Source organism: Dunckerocampus dactyliophorus, chromosome 18 (genome assembly GCF_027744805.1).
Source record: "Dunckerocampus dactyliophorus isolate RoL2022-P2 chromosome 18, RoL_Ddac_1.1, whole genome shotgun sequence".
Classification (NCBI taxonomy): domain Eukaryota; kingdom Metazoa; phylum Chordata; class Actinopteri; order Syngnathiformes; family Syngnathidae; genus Dunckerocampus; species Dunckerocampus dactyliophorus.
The window spans coordinates 9921003-9940133 of NC_072836.1; the positions used below are offsets into that span (position 1 = coordinate 9921003).

Consider the following 19131-nt stretch of genomic DNA (forward strand, 5'->3'; position numbering starts at 1 on the left):
TATTTTACTTACTTTTTCAAAATCACCTGTGAAACTTAGAGGATCAGACGCCTTCTTTTAGGAGAATTTGGATGCAACATCAGCTTGATTGCGCTCCAGCAGGACCCCCAGGCAGTCCAACGAATCCAACCACTTTTCGGGCTATCCACCTCCAACTGCCACGCACACATGGCCACTGCATTAGCCGCCGCCCGGACCGATGACCACATCGCCAGCCTCGATAACTCACCGTACCCCGCCAAGTGCCCGCCCCCCAAATGCCGAACCAAAGTAAAGGATTTTAAAGCGCCACCCCCTTTTTGTAGCATGTTTTGCAGGGTGCAAAATGTGTATCACCCTCACGACGACAGGAAGTCCCACATGGCAGCCATGCTTGTTTTGGGAAAGTGAGCGGGAGTGGTTGCTATAGGCTGGAATGTTGCAAGGTGGGCGGAGCTGATCGGCGAACGTGATCGACGTTATAGAGCAAGTATCGGCATGGATTGGAGGAACTCTAGCGAATAATAAAGGAAAACAGTCATGATATTGGGATAAAACCCTTTTTAAGTGAAAAACGATAATCATAAAACCACAAGACTAGAAAAAAATGGTAAGATTGCTAGTAAAAAAAAAAAAAGCTGAAGAAAAAGTGTTAGTTTTACCAAAATAAAATGGGAAAAACTATGAGAATAAAGAATTAAAAATATGTAATATGAGGAGACTAAATGCTCTACTGCCTCGGTTTCCAAAGTGGGGTGCTACTAAGGGGTACGTGAATAAACATTTAAAACAATTAGCGCCTAACGTTCTCAATTACTAGTGGACCTGAATGCCTCACGGCGCAATCGAGAACGAAGCAGAAAAAAAGGAAGGACACAGCACACGATGTTGCTCTGTGTGCATCTTATGAACAAATAAGTAAGTTTGATGATTATTTTGTGCTTTAATAGTGTTTAATCTCCATGATTTTATTGATATTGGCGTTCCAAACCCCGCACGGTGCAGCGGCGACAACCTGTCACTGTGAGTGGGGCTTTATCGTCTGTTGTGTGTATTTTTGCACTTCGGATGCTGCTTCGTCTGGATTGTGAAACTTTCCCCTTCGAAATGGTAATAAATTATTATGCAGATTGAAACCACAGCCATTGTCAGTGGACAAAAAAAGTGACGCTCAAATTCAAGCCATTCAGACGGAAGAATGCCAAAATCTAACTGGAATAAAAGACATGTAGGATGATTACTTATCTATTTATCAGTGCTCATGTGAAACGTTATGCAAAATGTGACTATGCAAAATACACATTTTGACCCAGAATTACTTTAAAATAACCATAAAATGTGTTCAATATTCGTAAAAGATGTGTTGGGTGATTACTCATGTATTTATTAGTGCTCACGTGAAACGTAATCCAAAATGTGACCGTGCAAAATACACAATTTTGACCCAAAATTACTATGAAAGTAATACCAATTAATTGTGTTCAATATTTCAAGTTAATTAAGATAGAAAAATGTGTGTTTTTTAAGTGTGCAGGAGTAGGGGGCACATGGCTTCAGGTCAAATGTCCGAAGGGGTACGGGACTGTAAAAAGTTTGGGAACCGCTGATCTCCATGTCTTGTCCTGAATTCATGTTAAAAAATACACAATATCGACAGCCTTGCCCTTTAAATGTACATCTGATGCACTTACCATGTTTGTGTGCGAGCTTATTGTGTACTTTGTGTGTGTATACTGTAAGTGTGTGTGTGTTGGAGATGGTGGGTGTCAAGGCGCATAAATAAACATGGCCACACAGCGATAGCCCAGGGTTTGTTGACTGCTCTGATGTTTAAATGTGTGCTGTGGCTCCACTCAGCAGCAGCTTGTGACTCACGCGCTTATACAAGCTAACATGCTAACGCTAGGTCAACACTGCTGTTGAATACTGAGGAAAAAAAATGCTTAGGTCGCTGTGAATTGTTGCCAACCGTGGTAAATTCCACTAGATGCTGCAGAAAAGTAGCTCAAGGTGTGCAGGAAAAAAAACACGGCCGACACCGTCATAAGTTTTTGTCTAAAGCCTAATGCCTTCACATGCCTTTTGTCTGTAATCCAGCTATTATCCAGGTGTGCCGCATCTCATAGAGATCTCATTACAGATCTCTCAGGCCTTACAAAACCTCGCCTCCTGTATCCCTCCATCCATCTTTACCTCCATCTCGCTTGTCTCCTTCATCTCCCTCATTCTTAGCCCGTCTGTTTAGTATGCATTGCTGTGTCGCTCGTGGCTGCAGGTGATGCTATAGATGCATACGCACGAGGTAGTCGTCATGGATTAGCGAGCGTGCGTCCTGTCAAAGAGTGTGTGCGTGCATCTAAATCCAAGATTGTGTTAAGGAGTCGGTGGATCTGGGCTGCACGTGTGCACGCAGGAACAAACACTGCAGCAAATGTAAACAGTAAGCACATGTGCAAACACAGCAAGAACCATCAAGCTGCATTGAAAATGGCCTTTTTGCAGCCTTTCTCCCGTGTCTTGTTGTCCACCACTACCGTACTGTCATATGCACATCCATACTTTGCAATTCCTTTGGGAACTCCATGTAAATCCAAGCTACGTATTGTAAACGCTCTCATTATAGCAACTGGACCAGGGGTGTCCAAACTTTTTCCACGAAGGCCACATACTGAAAAATGAAAGGATGCAAGGGCAACTTTTGTATTTTGTAATATGCTAAGAAAAAAATGTGATACAGGTGAGAACACTTATTATTAGTGTGCACCTTTTGTTTTAATTTTCCAAATATTTCATCGTTATTCTTAAATAATCTTCTGAAATGTTCTTTTTGTAATATTATGACTTTAATTCCAATGATATTTTGACTTTATTCCCATAATATTACTTCATTTTCCAAAAGTTACATGATATTATTTTTCTTGATAATATTATGAGTTTATTCTTGTAAAATTGTATTTTTTTTCCTTGTTAGAATAGGACTTTTTTTTTCTCTTAACATTTTGACTTTATTCTCCTAAACCTACGGCTGTGTTTTCCATGTCTGATGTTGTTGCCGTTTTTAAATATTCCAACTATTTCAACTTTATTCTTGTAAATTTTCTTTTTGGAATTCTGACTTTATTGCCAATATTTTGACTTCATTTTTGTAACATTTTTCTGCAACCTGCTTTTCCAAAAAATACAACTTTATTCATCGTTTTGTTTGTTTCCACTTTAATTTTACCACTTTAAACTACGAAAATGATGTTATTTTTCCTCATACTATTACGAGGTTATTCCCGTAATATTATCACATTTTGTCGTTTGGAATACAACTTAAAAAAAATATTTATTCTTGCAAAACTACAGCTCGTTTTTCTATTTCTGTTGTTTTCTTTTTCAAAATTTCTTCTTCAATTGTGTTCTCTTAATATTTTGACTTTATTGTTGTAAAATTATTCAGATTTTCCACTTTTTCTGTTGTTGTTGTTGTTTTTTTTAAAAAAAACAGCCGACACCTGCAAACGGCCCCATGGGCTCCACTTTAGACCCCACTAAACTAAACAAATATAAGGTCATTTAATAATCATTCGGAGTACATGAGAAAACGTAAAGTGCAACTTACCTTTCTATGACCACAAGGTCATTTAAGAACAAGTGTACAGCACAACACAGCGGCAACACAACCGATGTTGTAATAGTGGTGAGGAGCAAGCTTCTCACTCAGCATTAATGCTGCCGATGACTTCAACAAGAGTCCGTTATAGTTTAGTTTTTATAGTTTTTGACTCAATTTTGGACCCACCGACTCTATGAGACTAGCAACTATCAGAGGTGCTCATTAGTTCTTTGCTAATCAATGCTAACAACACAGATAACTGATGATATCCAAATTCTATGTGAAATTCCCCCAGGTGACCATGCGATGTGAGCGTGTGTTCTCATCCCGGCTAGCGAGGGAGCTTGGTCGGCCGATAGACATCAGAATGAGTGAGGTCATTAGCATCCCCCCAAGCCACCCCCTCCTGTTTTCCAGGCATGAGAACAGTAGCAATTAGCCGCGTCCCTGACTATACCGTCTGCATGAGCGCACTCCTTCGGAGCGCCAGATCCCGAGCCAACATGGCGTCTCTGCATGTGACGCCTGTGCCGCCGTTTGTTTGGATTTTTCCTTTTCGCACTGTGAAGGCTTTGGTTATTCAGCAGCGCTCAGCGTGCGGTGCGGGGTTCACGTCGAGCCACGCTTGTTTATAGTCAAATTTGCTTTCTTTCAACATTAAAATTAGCAATGCGGATGCAAAAAATGGCAGTGATCCACCACCTCCAGCAGATGGTGCTGTAATAGCTACTTTAAATGTAATACATTGTAGCAATCATTGGTAGGACAGTTTTTGTCCGTCTGTCGTCTTTGCAGTGTGATACAGCGTCTGACAAGCGCATACCCCGAGAATTCTGCCTAGCAACAAACAGGCTCAACAAATGTGACCTAAATGGGGTATTTTTAATTTTTTCCAGAGTCTGTAAATGACATTTGTGGCGCCCCCCATGGGTTGTGGTGAAAATACTTTGGAAGACATTCCTGCATACAGGTAAGACAGACATCCTGAAAGTTTTACAATCACAAGATAAATTGTCAGTGACTTATCGACAAATTCTTTCCCGTCCATGCTCCTGAAAAGACGTTTTGCTGGACGGTGGCCACGTTTTTCAACCAACCTTGAGCAAATTTCACATACAAGTGCTTGCCAGTCCCCTAATGGTGTGTACCAAATTCCGCGGCTATTCGACTAACAGCCTAAAGTTGAGCTGCGGGAGAAATTTCAAGGCTTACGGGCTTTAACAGCGCCACCATGTGGTGTATTTGTCAGATAACGAATCGCACAGGCACCGCGGCAGCGGTATGTGTTTTGACAAATTGTCACCCTTTTGTGCGCAGCAGGTCAGGAGTAGATTTTAGCTTACACAAGCGCATGCAGAAAAAATTTCAAATAAAATGTGAAAAAAAAAACATAAGTCTCCTAAGATGCTAAATTCTGCCTTTTGACCTTGTCTGGCATCCACATACCAGAGCTCAAATGTTACCAGCCCACCCTCTGCAGCAGCACACCGCCCTATTGTTTGAGCCCGTCAGCGAGCCAGCGTGCCCACGGGTACCACAAGTTGGCATCTGGCCCGCGCCCACTTTGAGATCACACAAGGGAGAGCGGCGTTCATTCACTTCACTGCCTGCCGCCGTTGCTATGGAAGCTAATTCACAGGCGGAGAGCTTACTTTGCGTCCTTTGCACGGAGGCAGTCAAGCAAAACACGTTTATACGCGGGCACACACGCACACACACACACACACACACACACACGTATGTGCACGCAACCTAGCAACAGCAGCGCTGAATATGGGATGCTGCTAATGTGCACGGCAGGGAGTCAAGAGGAAACACAGCGTTTGCGACGGCCTACAAAATTGCCTTCATTACCAAGCAAAGTTCAATCTTCAACGTGACCCGCCTGAATGATTCATGCTCATCATGCAAGCAATTAACACCAGTGGACTAATTTTTGGACGCCAAGGTAACTATTTGGACCTTTTCCAGAAACTAAAATGTAAGAGTCAGGTGTCAAGGGCACACAGAAAAGTATGCCGTCATAGGTCTTCAATGCAATTGGCCATTTTTCTACTTGTGATGTTCTTGCGCATGTTCCCTACATTCCTTCCTTTGTGGTTCTCCTGGCTGACATTTTTTCTGATTTGCTAATGTTTCCTCCGGTGTTACATAACTCCAGCAGCTGTTTGAAGACACAGGCGATGGTGGGTAGGATGGCAGAAGCCTTTTTTTTTTAAGCGCTGCCGTTGCTGAAGGATTAGAAAAGTGGAGAGAAGGCGCTGGTTTAAAAAGGAAAAAAAAAAAAGCAAAGTAGGCTTTGCTACACATCGTAAAAGAATGTGTTTTATAAAATTGTGAATTGTGTTTTTATTTAAGCACAGTTGACTATTTAACGATGTTCGAACAGTAACATGTGTCCTTCGAGAAGGGATGGGGATCACTTTGAAATTTTTATTTTTTTTTTATTTTGTAAAAAGGCTAAAAAAAATATTTTATTTAATTTCAGCCTTTTCTGTTTATATTGTGCCTTTTTGCTCTATTTGTCCAATTTTGGATGTTTTTTGTAGGGTTTAATTTGATTTCTACAATGTCCCACTAGCCAAATATAAACGAGTCGCAGGCCGGGCTTTGGGCGCCCCTGCCCTGGAGCCTGTTTTTGAACACCGAACGTGAGAACAATCTCCCATCTCCCTCACTTGTTTGCTCCACTTTTGAGAGATGAGACGACGAAACGGTTGCTTCATCCACATGAGCTGCCTCGTGTCTGTGCCTGCCACTTCACAGACAAGGACAGCTTTGCAAAACAAAAAAAGAAGGCTTCGCTACACATCTCAAAATAAAGTCTGCCAGCTATCCGACAGTCATGGCAGCTGTAAGTTTGATCATTTTGTTTATCCGCAGTGAGTAGGCTAACCTAGCATGATTTTGCTATTGATAAAATGTGACTGTAATGTTTGCACTGTAGCGCACATAGCTATGCTAGTGTTGCTAACATTTGTTTGGTCCTGTCCCACTGCTTAATGCTATGCTGTTGTATGTGATGTATGGCGTTCATTATGTTGGACAAGTGCAGAGTGACAGTGTATGTGTAAAAAGTAGATCAAGTACACACTAGCGCTTCTTGGAGACACCGACTTTGCTGGAGACAGGGCAGGGCAAACACAGCTCATTAGCATTAAAGCTACAGACACACAAAATGACGTTTTTAAAAGCACTAAATAGTCTAAAGTCTAAATTCCAGCATCAAGCTATTTTCTTTCGTCTGCAGCCACCTTCCCTGACTGGCCTGCGTTGAAAAAGCACTGCATCATTTACTGCCCTATGTTTGGCAGGGCCTCCGGTTATGTTTTAAAAATTAATTGTAAGTCGTTGTGGTCTGATAAAGAAGCCATAGTTCAAAACACTCGGCTAAATCCGTGTCTCTCTCGCTAGACATGAAGCCTCTTCACCGTTTTTCCTCCTGAAGGTGGATTTCTCAGCATTGTCTTGCTCATTAAGCCCTAATGAGGCACATTTGATCAAAAACTCTTCATTAAGCAGAGAGACGACCGTAAACACCCCGGGATGCCTGTTGTCTGTCTATTAGCGAAGCCATTAAAAAAACGTGTACGTTTCCCAGCATGCTTTGCAAAAAAAGGATGTGGACTTGCCTTTGCCCCCCTCCTCCGTCAAATGAGGCCTACCTGGAAAAGGCGACGCCGTTACAGCACAGACCTTAATTTTGCCTTCGCCACTTTGCAGCATCCTTCCATCCAGCACTAAGCACCCACCCCCAATCAAACAAGCAGCACGCTGGAAGCAGCATACAGATGAGCCTCTCCTCCTCCCTTCCTCACTTTCTGTCAACGCTTCCCTCCGTCCTCCCCATCCATCTCCTCCCCTCCTCATTTCCTCCCCCGCCAGGCGTCTCTGATGCGCCTCACTCTGATGAAGGGCTGATACAGCCGCCCCATAGACAAACACAAAACAAGCACTGCGGCCTTGCTAGTCCAATTAAAGACGCGCACCTAGAAGTTCTGCGTCAAGGGAATGACAAGTCACTAGAAAGTCAGTAAGCAGGCTATTATTTCATGATAGAAACAAAAATGTTGGGACACACCTCATAATCAATGAATTAGTTCCCCTGGTGTTTTGGAGACTCCCATGCAGACCAAGTGTGGTCCATAAAGAGCTGCTTGGATGAGTTTAGTGTGAAAGACTCTGAGAGCCCCGACCTCAACCCCTTCAAGGATACAGCCATGTGAAAAAAAGAGCACACCCCATGACGTAATGGCATTTGTGGCGTCCCGTGTGGGTTGTGCTCTAACTGCTTTGGAATAAAAAAAATACAAAACGTTTTATAGTCATCAGACAAATGCTCGATGATTTACGGATAATTAGTCACTAAGTCCCACCCGTACTCCTTACAAAGACGTTTTGCTTGACGGCAGCCATGTTTTTCCACCAGCCTTGCTCAATTTTGCACACATGTACTTGTCAGTCCGCTAAAGGTGTGTGCCAAATTTGGTGGCGCAGTGGGTATTTGAGTTGGGTGAGAAATTTCAAGGCCATCCGTCTTAAGGGGTTTAATAACAGCGCCACCATGTGGTGCATTTGTCAGAAAAATAATAGCACAGGCTACAAAGTCGGGGTGCGTGCTTGGAGAAATTTTCACCTTTCTGCGTCCAGCGATTCAGCCATAGTTAGTTATCGTACACAAGCAAATACATAATACACATGACGTTCTGTTGCACAGATGAACCACGCTATCCCATAGCTCCACTCTAAATACTCAGATGTGTCCCAAACTTGGTACGGGGAGTAAGAATGCACGTCTGAGCAAACGCTTGGAGCTGAAAAGGGTACCCCAAAGTCATGGCCCCTGGAAACGTGTGAATTTTTACTGGAATACATGCAAATTTGGTGAGCTTTCATGTATGTTAAAGCCTCCAAAGGGTGATCCATAAGTATTTTAACATCTTTTAACGATGAACTTGAAGAGAGATGGCGAGCTTGGGTTACTCTTAGGTCATGTGACCTTTAACTTCCTAAATCTTCTACATGAACAGACAAAATTTTGCACCATATACAAAATAAAACGATCCGGTCATTCGGTGTGACTGGCATGCTGTGTGTCATAGGTGCGCTGTCCACGTTCATTAGAGGCTGCGTTGCGTGTGTGCGTGTGTGTATTTTAATGACAATACTGCGGTCCACTCGCTCAGCTTGTGTCCACGATTCTTCCCTTTAATGAGGGACCGACATTCTCCCTGCGTCCTTCTCTGCCTGCCCGCGTAACAACGCCAAACCGTAAATAACCAGAATCCTCAGGGGCAATTAGGTGGGCACTTGGGGGCTCATCGCGTGGTCCTTTTAAACGCACACTGACGCACTCATGCGCAAATGGGGACGGCGGCAGGCTCTTAATTGAGAGATTTGGGGCTAATCGCAAAGCGTGGAGACAAAAGATGGATGATGGGTAGGTGATTCGGCATCTTGGTAATTATTTAGCTCATCTCCTTTTCTTGTCAGAAAGGTGAGGGAAGTTAACCTACGGGAAGCACAGCCAGCAAATACCAATTCCAGGTGCCCTTTACTGATCATTACACGGACATTGGGGGAAAAACCTGCCTAATGAATACTGCCTTACAGGGGCCTAGTTTTCGGTTCTTATGACGTAAGAGAGCCCCATGTCCATGTAGATTTTTGTCCCCACAGACAATCGAATACCACACAAATACAATAGGAATAGCACCTGCAGTCATAGTATGGATGGATGGTGGATGGTCCCTACACCACAAGAGCTAAATCCAATAGGTAAATCTCCCCCCCCCAGGTGGTTTCATTTGGAATAATCTAAGGGGGCTGGGGCCATTCAATATTCTTCACTTTCCGTTTCCTTAAACATGCTAAAACCAATCCAATGGAGGTGAAGAAATGATAGTAAAGACACATGCATTTTGCATTTTGGGGTGGCCGGTGGCTTGAATGTGCTGTTCTGATGTGAGCCATGCTTAATGTTATTTCTAGAATATGTTGTCGGTTGGTTAGCACGTTGGCCATGCAGTCAGGAGATCGGGAAGACCTGGGTTCGAATCTTCGCCGGGGTATCTCTGTGTGGAGTTTGCATGTTCTCCCCGTACGTGGGTTTTCTCCTGGTACTCCGGTTTCCTCCCACATTCCAAAATTATCTGAATTGGCCCTAAGTATGAATGTGAGCGTGAGTGATTGTTTGTCTATGTGAGCTCGATGAATACTTTGGTCAATTCCAAGTTTGACGACGTTAACTATGTGATGTATTCCATTCTAACTTGTATGCATGTTCAAGTAAAATTAAACCATTACCATATGTGCCCTGCAATTGGCCAGTCCAGGGTGTACCCCACCTCTATCCCAAACTCAGCTGTGATAGGCTCCAGCATACCCCCGTGACCCTAATGAGGATAAGCGGCATAGAAAATGGATGCATGGGTAGATGTTGTGGGTCAAGAACAATGAACTGTGGACCACAAATGGGCTACAAATGGGCCATGGGCTGGACTTTGGACACCTGGGCCGAAGAGTAATGGATAAAAAAATCCCACACACTGATGGAAAAACCGGCCTCATGGTAAAACTTTCCAGATACCATCAGAATATCTCCTGCATTCACATGATGCCGAGTTCCTGATTCATGGCCCCACACCACAAGAGGTCCCCATCACGTAACTCGATGAATACTTTGGTGAATACCAATATATGCACACACTGACAAAGACACTTGCTGACGGGCCAATGCTACAAACGTTACAGATCCCACCAGAATTGGTCCAACATTCATAATATGGGGATTCCCTAATTGATGGCCACAGGCTCCACCCATGGCATGACTGAGCAAAGACTTTTGTCTGCATGGAGTAGTGAATACCAGCACACACACACTTACACTTAGAAAAACACTTGCTAATGGGACAATGCTCAAAACCTTGCAGCAGGTGTGTCCAAAGTGAGGCCCGGGGACCGTTTGCAGGCCTCTGCCTGTTTTCAATTGGCCCGTGGCACACTGAAAAAAAACAGCAAAAATGAGAAAAAAATAGAGCAACAAGGCACAGTGTTAAGAGAAAAGGCTGAAATGTTAATACTAATAAATAATAACACAAAGATTTGTTCATAAATATGTTTTTTTGGTCTTTTTACATTTTGAAAATATATAAAAATATAAAAGTGGACCCTCGCATCTGTTGATTTTTCACTATGCGGCCCTGAGTGGAAAAACTTTGGACACCCCTGCTTTACAGATACCATCAGAATGGCTAAGATAGGGATTCCCTGATTTATGGTACTCACACTGCAGGAGGTCCCTATGGTGTGTAAACTTTTGTCTCCATAGAGTCATAAAAACAAGTCCACACACACACACACACACACACACACAATCCTACTTTCCCTCGCCTTGCAACTTGCAACTTACCATAATAATCAGCTTCCTTTCATTGTGTTGCATCATGCACTCTGAGTTGGACGGAGGAAACGCTAAAGTTGGTGTGTGTGTGCGTGTGTGTGTGTGTGCGTGTGCACAACAGTTGTTGAGTCAGCACGTTTAACTATCTAACATCGCAGCTTCTGCAGCAGAAATGTAATTTACATTGTCAAGATAAGTCTCCGAGCAATTCATTATTGCATAAAAGGTGCCCATATGTGTGTGCCTCTCATCTCCCATTCATGTATTCTCCTCCCCTCAGTCTCTCCATCATGCTCTCAGTCTTACCCTTTTCACATTGTCACCACCTTTAAAGGCACACACACACATACTGACACCTTTCTGCAGCTGCTGTCATTACCGCTTAAACACAAACACTGCGTGGACGCACATAAGCGTGCACGCTGTTGCTTGTTCCATTTCTCTCTCACACACACACACACACACTCCTCCCTCTTTGGCTGTCCTCGGGGGTGAGCGAGCATCAGTTTAAGTCAGCCGTGACACTGCAGTCTTCCTTGTATGGCGCCACACAAACACATACCCCAGGATGCCTGTGCCATGCAGTATGCAGGCAAAGATACCGCAAATACAAGGTTGGCCACTCTGGAAAAGATCATCAATTCCATGTGATGCAAAGTGAGTGCGTGCGCGCGTGTGTGTGTGTGTGTGTGTGTGTGTATGTGTGCACCCTTATGCAATAGGCAGAGTAAACAGCGTGCTGTGACCCATCTCTCCTCTGATAGCGTTCTATTTTAGCACTCATCCTGAGGGTCAGACAAGCCAAAGAGTTGCAAGTCCTGCATGTGCCATGCAGTGTTTGTATTGACTCAAGATGCTGTGTGGTGACATGAGTGTGTGTGTTTATGTACGGGGGTGAATGTGTGCAGAAAGATCCTCGAAAGTCCTCTCACACTTCCACCTGTGTGGTCCAGGGAAGTTAAGCTAAACAAGACAGGACAAATAGAAGAAGAAGAAGAAGAAGAAGCATGTTACCTGTGCTAATGGTGAGCCGTGCTCCTACTTGTGTTTTTCCCTCCCAGTCCTCCTGTGGTAGGTGGTGAGGCTGTGACGAGCTGAGCTGAGCCGAGCGTCAAGCGGCGGAGGCTCTATCGCGTCAACCCTGCGAATGCTGGAAATGGCACCGGTGTTCCCTGACAGCAGCAGCCTGCCTCCCTCTCTCTCGCTCTCTACCCTTCTCTCTCTCTCTCGCCTGCTCTCTAGCTCGCCCCCCACCTCTGCATGTCTCCTGCCATGTTGAGTGCGTGCAGGACGAGGAGTGGGGGGTGGAGGGACGTGATGGGGACTCAGGGGGATAAGAAAGCAATTAGAAGACAGCGCCGCTTCCTTCCAGTCGGGAATGTATAATGGAATTAGCTTTGGGGTGCTGGGGGTGGGGGTGGTTGGGGATGGGTGTGTAGAGGTTGGGGGTAATGGTGGGGCGGCGGGGGTTTGGGGGGCGAGTTTACTGTAGGTGTTGTAGAGGATGAGGTGGCAGATGGTTTTGGGGGTGCGTCACTGTGCTTCGTCCTGCGGCTCGTTCATGCTGGAAAGCTTGGCAGCCTTTCGGGCGGTCTCCTTGTCTCCTTGTCTCCTTGCACTAATGTGTGTGTGGGGAACAAGAGAAGAGGGGTGAGTTTTATTACGAGACAAACGACGGGAGGGAGGAGCTCTGTGACCACCTGCACCCGCACCTAGGCCCCCTAACAACCTTCTCTGGAAATGGGGACGCCGGTAAAGGTGGGGTTCCCAACCGTGGTGCATGTGTTTGTCTCAGGATAAAAACATAAATGCATGTTAAATAATAAAGTGTTCACCTTTGGTTTGGGTGCCATTGGGTCCTTCTCGCACAGGGGTGTCAAACTCGTTTTCATGGAGGGCCACGTCGCAGTTATGGCTGCCCTCAGAAGGCCGCCTGTAATTATCAGTATATGTGAACATAAATATGAACATAACATCATCATGTTATTACACAGTTGCCCATGCATTTGATTCTTATAGTTTTACGGTTATTGGCTTAGCTCTGGCTTGGGTATCATTTGGTGCCGTCGGTGGTGGTAGTGTGGAGGCTGGATGAGGGGTGACGGTGTGGGCAACACATGCTTCATCCGGCAGCTTCATGCTGAAAAGCTTGGTGGCCTTTTGGACCGTCTCCTTGCACTAATGTGTGTGGGGGACGAGGGGTTTGGGGAGGGGGCTCTTGGGGGAGGGGGGGTGTTATTATAAGATTGCAGAAGGAGAGAGAGTGAGAGATGACACAAGGGAGGAGCTGTGTGGCCACCTGCACCCACCTGCACCCGCTATGCACCCTTCTTCAGACGTGGGGACACACCTGGGGTGGCCCAGCACCCTTCTTCAGACGTGGGGACACACCTGGGGTGGCCCAGCACCCTTCTTTAGGCGTGGGGACACACAGGGTGGCCCAGCACCCTTCTTCAGGCGTGGGGACACACAGGGTGGCCCAGCAGCCTTCTTCAGACGTGGGGACACACCTGGGGTGGCCCAGCACCCTTCTTTAGGCATGGGGACACACAGGGTGGCCCAGCACCCTTCTTCAGGCGTGGGGACACACAGGGTGGCCCAGCACCCTTCTTCAGACGTGGGGACACACAGGGTGGCCCAGCACCCTTCTTCAGACGTGGGGACACACGTGGGGTGGCCCAGCCATGTCCAACTATGGTGCAAGGTTGTTTACTAGGGGGGTAACGATTCATTTTAATAACGATTCAAATCCTATCACGATTTGAGTTTGCCGACATTAATCAAGAACCGTATTGGTTCATTTAGAACGATACGATCCGAACTTTAAATCGATTCAGTAACTTTTTAGCCAAAAATTGAACCGGTGTGACTGTGAAATAAATACCAGGATACTGGACAGTGCAGGTGATGTTTCCTAGATTGCGGTTGTTTTTTGTATAATATAGATATAAATAAATAAGTAAACAACAATGAATGGCAAACGCAATCACATTTGGTTTGGCTAAAGCACAACCAACACTTCAGGTTGAATTAACAGGAGGTTACCCTTTTCTGCTTTCATTTTCAATATTCAATACAATTTTCAATAAAAGTACAGTCAGTACCACAAACATTTCAACAGTAGGTTTACCTGCTACTTCTGCTTTTCTTTTTCAACATAAAAATAATACAATATTAATGTAAAAATAAAGTGCAACCAACATCTCTTCAGGTTGAATTAACAGCAGATTTACCTGCTACTTGCTACTGCAAGAGGTGACTGGACGGTCAGCGTTGTGTGAAACCCCATTGCGCCTTAGTAGGTGGTTGGAGCGACTTATTTAGAACATCTCCCTCTTTGCAAAAGCCAACATGTCGCCACACACTGGACCGCAGTGGTGGTTTAATTATTTTTCTCTCACCAGCTTGTCCGCTGCCATCTGCCATGCCCCCCCATATATCCATATACAGTAAAGCCTGCCATGCTTACCTTTTAAATGACGTTAGGTCGATATATGTCGTCCGGAATGGTAACTTGCCGAACACAGAACAATGTAGTTGGATCATAGGACGTAGTAGATGAATCGTTACACCCCTATTGTTTACCTTTGACTTTGTTAAAAGCGGCATATTGTGGGGTCCAGATGAGGGGTGGCGGTCATTTCGGGTACCAAATTTCGGGGTGGCACTCAATTTCAAAAGAATAAAACGATAAAAACTGTACACCCCAACCATGCACCCTTCATCAGAGGTGGGGTACCCAACCATGGAAACATGCAATGTTTTGGTGAAATAATACAGTTGTTTACCTACTTGGGTGCCATTGGGTGGCATAATGTGGGGGCCAGATGAGGCGGTCATCCCGGGTACCAAGTTTCAAGCTGTACACAATCATTGGCTAACCATTGGTCAGAGACATGACTCTTTTCCTTTCCTTTAGCCACAAGAAGAGCCCACATGTTCTCCCTGGGGTTCTAGGCTGTGGAGTACTTGCATGCATGCCGTTGGGCATCATCCTGCAGAAGAATCATGGTCTTCTTGAAAGATGTCGACTTTTTGCTTGAAGGACGCGTCTTCTGAATACCGCCAGTAGGTTTGGGAGTTCATCTGGAGTCCATCTAGCTCACCTTTAATAACAGCGGCCCATACCAGTGCGCCACCTCCACCTTCAAAGAGGCCCATCCATCTGCTCCACCGAGAGCCACGATCATCTCATCAGGTAGGTTGCACAAGCGGAATAGGACATCACTGGAGGATGATAATAATGCCTTCCCGGTAGCTTCGCTTTTGACTCTTCTCAAGTCTTTGCCAGTTCATTTGCGTCATTTTCTGTGATCACTTGCCAACATCAGGAGCGCTGCATTTCTCTGAAAGACTTTTCACAGTCGGTTAGACGTCTTTTTTGGCCCTTTTGCTGAGGAAAAGAAGCTGAGATGCTTCAATCCTGTAAGCATTCGGGTTTATACATAAAAATGATGATATGCTCTAATAATAGTGCATACAGTGCACGTAAAAGATATTTCGATGGAGAGCAGCCTCCGCCTGAGGTCGAGGCGTCACTGATTGTGCTGTGAATGGAAGTGAAGGAGAAAAGAGGAGGAGGACACATCGATTGTACTTCCATTCAACCTGCTACTTCTTGACCGACGCACGATGACGTGCTCTGTCCTTGAAATTGTAAACACGTTACATTGAAGTACATCACGTCATCCTGTCTGAAAAGGAGCAGGAAGAAGCAGATCTTACTTAATCCTCCCCCTTCGCCGTGTCTCAGCAACTACTGGCGGTTTTGTCCACTTCCTGTGTTTGACATGTTGCCATTTTCTAACAGGGAGAGGAAAGAATAGCGAATACTGTGTATAAGAACAAAAATAGCTTATGCCGCAGGTGTCCAAAGTGCGACCCGGGGCCCATTCTTCTTTTTAATTGGTCCTCAGCACATTCGATGTAATTAACTCATTATTAATATGATATATTATTACCTAATAAAGTTTGGGCACCCCTGGCATATGCATGAAAGAAAAGGAAAAAAGAAGGGAGGTAAAAAGATGTGTTAAAAAAACAGTAAATAAATAAATACCCCCGCCCCTTCATTATAATAATAATAAAACATGTTTTTGGTGTAAAAACATTGTATAATGTCTAAATAAAGGAAGGATACAGACATAAATAGCAATGAATTATTATCACTTATTATATCATTGCTATAACATGACGAATGAAGATGAATGAAATTCTTCTTGTCTTCTTCTTCCACATGCCGTACCTTGCAAACCACACGCTCGCACTGTTTCCTGACCTGGATCATATCGGTACATTGTTGTTTGACTTCGAGGCTCAGCCCGTTTCATCATTTTACTCCGCATACGAGTCTCAGACCGCGCGTGCGCACCAGTGAGGACAGATGCGTGGACGCGGCCCGGCAGTCAAGTGGCCAACACATGCGCACTCAAGGGCGATTGATTTTGGCATTTAATTTCCCCTCCCTGGCGCTCTTGACGAGACACCCCGGTCTGACCTTGAAGACAGACACCAGAGGTCGCACGTCTCAAGCAAGCGTCACCTGGAATAAAGCCACCCCCCCCCCTCCCCCCTTATAATAAACGACCGCTTTCCATCTGCCTTCTAATTATAGACAAAATGCGGTTCTTCCTAATTTTAGCCGCGGCCTGCGAAATAGTGCGCTTTGAATAATTCATGAGCTGAGACACGGAGCCTGCTCCTGCTTGCTCCTGCTTATTGCCACCATGTTGCACAGGCCCGCAAAGGAAGGACGACGGGAAGCAATGAGAGGAACCAAAGTGCATATGATAATCCATTGTCTCGACTGTATGAGAATGATCATCCTGAGATGAGATGATGTGAATGCTGGACAGCTTGGAGATGAGATGCGTGACGTGACCGTGTGGTGCCTGAATTATTTCGCTCAGCAATCCTCACCGGGACGCATTTGTTTTGATCAGCACGGATCTGAGGCAGCCTGCAGCACTGACATCAATGGAGGCGGACACGAGGTTAAAACCGACTGGCTGTGAGGAAGCGTTTGAAAGCTCCTCTTATCTCTGCTTGCCTCTCTCTGGCAAGCCAATAGGCCTCTACATACATTAGTTCCTTTTAACAATGCTGCAATATCCAGCAAGATTTATTTTGCATTTTTTTTGTCACTAAAATCAATTTAACAGGGCCTGGCCCAGGAAATACAAATCAAAACTGAGCATTGTCAGAAAATGTACCTAATAAAGTGTCCAGTTAAGGCAGGGGTGTCCAATGTGTGCCGCCGCCCCCACACCCACATTTTAAAAATCAAATTTAAATTGAACAAGAAATCTAAAAAAACAAAAACAAAAAAATAAGCACAAACATGGAAAAATCAGCAGTAATTTTACAAGAATAAAGTCAAAATATTAAGAGAAAAAAGTAACAATCGAACAAGAAAAAGTCGTAATTTTAAAAGAATAACATAATATTATGAGGAAAAATAACATCATTTTAGTAGCACAAATAAAGAAAAAATATGTTATTTAAAACAAAAACTGGAACATTATGAGAAACAAATAAAACAACAATTAACGGAAAATTAGGCTGCGGAAAAAGTTATAATGTGACAATAAAGTCAAAATTATGAGAAGAGAATTAACAAGAACGATGAAATGGTTGGAAAATTAAAAAAAAAAACAGCATAAATGTGAAAAAAAAAAAAGCTGTACTGTAATTTTACAAAAATGAAGTCAGTATTAAGAGAAAAAATTAGGAATCTAACAAGAAAAAGTCATCATTTTACAAGAATAACGTCATAATATGAGGAAAATTAATGTCATTTTATTAGCGTAAAGATGAAATATTAAAGAAAAAATTTTATTTTTAAAAAGTTGTGATATTAACTAACAAAACAACGAATAAAGCTGTGATTTTTGGAAAATTAAATTGCAGAAAAAGTTATGAGTATAAAATACAATAGAATATTATGGAAATAAAGTCACAATTACCAGAAGAAAATTTTGAAGAAGAAAGTTGAAATGGTTGTGGAAAAAAAACACAATCGCATAAATGAAAAAAACGCTGCAATTTTAAGAGAACTTCCTTTGCCATCCATCCCCAAATGTTCTCTATTGGATTTAAATGAGGGGAACATGCAGGATGGTCCAAAAGAGGGATGTTATTCTCCCTGAAGAAGTCCTTGGTCAAGCGAGCATTGTGAACTGCAGCGTTGTCCTGTTGAAGAACCCAGCTGTTACCACACAGACGAGGGCCCTCAGTCATGAGGGATGCCCGCTGCAACATCTGCACATGAGCATGCGCCGTTTGACGACCCTGCACCACATGAAGCTCCTGTGTTTCACTCAATGAAAAAGCACCCCAGATCCTGATGGACCCCCCCCCCCTCCAATGTGCTGGGTAGAAAACATCTCAGGTGGGATCTCCTTGTCATGCCAGTAATGTTGGAAGCCATCTGGACCGCCAAGGTTTCATTTTTTTCTGATCAGAGAGTAAAACTTTTTTCCACCTTTCAATGTCCCATGTTTGATGCTCCCTGGCAAAGTCTAAACGAGTTTTATGGCGTTGAAGGAGACGAGGTCTTTGAATTTGTTTTTTAAACCCTTTTCCCGCAGATGCCGTCTGATGGTTATTGCGCTGCAGTCGGCGCAGGTAAGGGCCTTAATGTGGGTCGAAGACCGCCCCGTGTCTTGATGGACAGGCCGGCCACGTTCAAAAAGAGAAAGCGTCTCAGCCTTAGCCATCAGGAGGGGCATGACAGTGTGAATGCCTGACAGAAAATGAACATTTTGAGCAGATTTTGGCTTTTTATACCCTGTGGTCTTAAACTTTTGATCAGGTGACAAACAGCCTATTTCAGTTTAATTGTTGTTTTCAATAAATTACTTTTTCAATGTGCTTTTTGTCTCACTCCCCCTTCTTGTTTTTGTATATTGCAGCTCTACTTAAAACCTCATCAAGACCCAAATGTGCAAAATCTAGCAATTTTTCAACTTAAGATTTTGATCAGGAGTGTATATATAAATAAATATAACATCTCAGCATATCTACGTGCTGCCCTTGCATTCTTTCTTTTATCAGTATGTGGTTCTTGACGGAAGTTTGGAGACCCCTGAGGGAGGGTATTCTGTGGTATTGTGAAGCCTATGTGCTGAAAAGTAAGCGCTAATCACTGTAA

At 44.0% G+C, this 19131-nt stretch overlaps 1 protein-coding gene and 1 long non-coding RNA gene across 6 annotated transcripts in view; one reads left to right on the forward strand and one right to left on the reverse strand.

Annotated features, from left to right (window-relative positions):
- The window catches only part of LOC129170841 (retinoic acid-induced protein 1), a 66450-nt gene extending 54289 nt beyond the window's left edge, over positions 1–12161 (reverse strand). For 3 of the 5 annotated variants that reach the window (XM_054758917.1, XM_054758910.1, XM_054758914.1), the window contains exon 1: positions 11994–12161. The gene's annotated coding sequence lies outside the window, so the exon portion shown is untranslated. The other 2 variants (XM_054758912.1, XM_054758911.1) reach the window with 2 other exon arrangements.
- LOC129170872 (uncharacterized) lies at positions 733–12350 on the forward strand. Its single transcript, XR_008566691.1, has 3 exons — positions 733–897; positions 4474–4547; positions 12041–12350. It is a non-coding gene; the product is annotated as an uncharacterized LOC129170872 (long non-coding RNA).
- The last annotated feature ends 6781 nt before the right edge of the window (positions 12351–19131 follow it).